Source organism: Diceros bicornis, chromosome 13 (assembly GCF_020826845.1).
Source record: "Diceros bicornis minor isolate mBicDic1 chromosome 13, mDicBic1.mat.cur, whole genome shotgun sequence".
NCBI lineage: Eukaryota > Metazoa > Chordata > Mammalia > Perissodactyla > Rhinocerotidae > Diceros > Diceros bicornis.
Genome location: NC_080752.1, coordinates 24018239 through 24020659, shown reverse-complemented (window position 1 = coordinate 24020659; position 2421 = coordinate 24018239).

The following is a 2421-nucleotide window of genomic DNA, read 5'->3' as shown; positions in this document are numbered from 1 at the left end:
CAGTGCCGTTGGCTGGGAGGAGGGGCTGAGCTAGACAGGCCCTGCCCCGAGACCCCAGGCCTGCCCCCGGTGCTGGTGACCCCTCCCCAGCGAAGCAGGTGTGGCAGGGTCCTCCGCAGGACCCCGTTATCTGGGGGGGTGGGGCCAGGGCCAGCTGGGCACCTACACTGTGGACATCTGTCGTCCTAAGAGGGCCAGCTCAGCAAGAAGGGAGGTCAGAGCACCCCCTGGCTGGCCCTGCCATGCCTGAGGGGGTCATGACAGCTGTGCCCCTTGGGGCTGGAGCCCAGGCTGAGCAGAGGCCCCTTGGAGGGGCTCCAGCAGGCACCCGTGTGGGGGAAGGACCTGGAGCACGCCCTGGCCTTCCTGTCCACACTGCCCATGGCCAGGCCTCACCGCAGCCGGGCCTGCACTTCCGGATCCTGCTTGGAAGAGTTCTCGTCCTGAGCCGGCCTGGTCTGGCCCTCCCCAGGTGGACCCGGCCACCCCCAAGAGCCCCGCCCCCGTGTAGCCCCTCCCCAGGGTCCTGGGACATCCTTTCTCCAGGCCAGGCGTTCTTACTCCTGCTTATGAAGGAAAGGGCCTCAATTAAGGTCGCGCCCTCCCCCAGCTCACAAACACGAAGACATGGCCTCAGGGCTTTTCCAAACCCACTTTGCTCCATTAATAGAAAACCTACCTGGCAGAGGATGGGTGGCAGGCCGGCCTGCCCTCCCCGAGGAGCTCAGGGGTCAGCCGTGAGAACAGACAGGCCAGTTATGGGGTAGCCGGGCTTACACAAAGATGCTGCCCACTGGCTCCTGCCTGACATGCACGTACACACGCACACGTGCACACGCACACGTGCGTACACCCCTGCCCTGGCTGCCAGCTGCCCCCCACAGCAGCCCCAGGAAGAGCAGAGAGTTAACCCAGCTCACAGGTGGGAGAAATCAAGGCGCAGCTTTCCACCTGTCCAGGCAGTGGGAGGAGCTGGGCCTGATCTCCAGTGACCCAAGCTCCCAGACTACGGGTCTTCCCTGAGCCCTGTGCCGTCCCCGGATCCTGCGAAACCCCCGCACGGCTCTGACCCAGGCCTGGCCCTTCTGGCTGCCTAAGGCTGCGGAGGTCGCTTGGGCGGTCAGTGGGGAGGAGCTGCCCCGTCCTCCTGGTGCTGACCCCTTCCACCACCTGGTCCGCGGGGGCTCAGAGCAGCTCCACCCCTCACTCAGCCCCCCACCCTGGGCCCAGTCCCTCCACTCCCTCCTACAGCTGGCCCCAGGGCTGGAGAGCAGAGGGCAGGCCTCCCAAACCACCCACTTCTGGGGAGCAGCACCCCTGGCTTTCATACAGAAGCTGAGCCCCAGTGGGATCTGGGCAGATTCTCAGGAGAATTCTGGGAGTCCCCACCATGAGTACAGCACCGCCCAAGTCGAGAGGGGCACCAGGCATGGGACTTGGGAGGGCTTGTCGGGAGGTGCTTCTGGGGAGCAGGATCCATCCTGGCGCCTGGCCCAGCAGCCAGCAGCCCCTCCCACCCAGGCACACTGTCACCCTCTCCCGGGAAGCAGGACACTTTCTCAGCCCAAGTCAGCCGACCAGCTCAGAGGACAGGTCAGCCTGCCTCTCCCCACCTGCATGTCCTTGGTCCTGGGGGAGCAGATGGGATGGGTCACGGTGGGGCCCTGAGGGAGGTGGGGGCTGGGGGAACACCCCAGAGGGGTCTCCACAGGCTCTGCTGTGTCCTCGAGTTGCTAGACCCGCTGGTCAGGCTGAGCCTCACAAGGGGCTTCATGCAGATGGGTGTCAGGAGCCACCGGCCTTGCCCATGACAGGTGTGCCAGGGCCAAGGTCAAGTCTGGGGTGACCTTGTATGAGGGCCCGGACAAGCCCCCAGGACCCAGCACAGATGACCACACATGGGGGGCCAGTCCAGGCCCACAGCACCTTGGAGATTTTGTGGGGACTCACGTGGCCTTCACCTGGGCCCAGATTCGCTGTGGAAATCCAGGTGTTAAAGACACACTTTAATGTCTCTGGAAACCTCCAAGTGACAGTTCCAGTGCTGGCACCACAGGGTCACCTCCTGCCCCTCTTCTCAGAACGTGGGGCAGCCCTGGGCACTCAAGGCCTGCTTGTCCCACACGGGGCAGGAAGGGCATGGGAGGGGGACGGCCCCACATCATCCCCACCGCTCTCAGGGCCATCCTCCTCCATCACGTCACCTCGGCACACCTGCCCTGTGTGCACACAGGAGGGAGGGGCGGGGTGGCCAGAGCTGGAGTGGGCTGGGCTCCTCCAGGACTGGGGTCAGTCTCCGGGAGGCAAGTGTGATCTTCCTCCTTGGAAGCGTCTGGGGCCAGCGCTGCAGGCCATGGGGCCTGGGGGAGACCCAGAGCTGGGTCAGGCTCCTGGGACAAGGACACCATACTCCTCAGGACA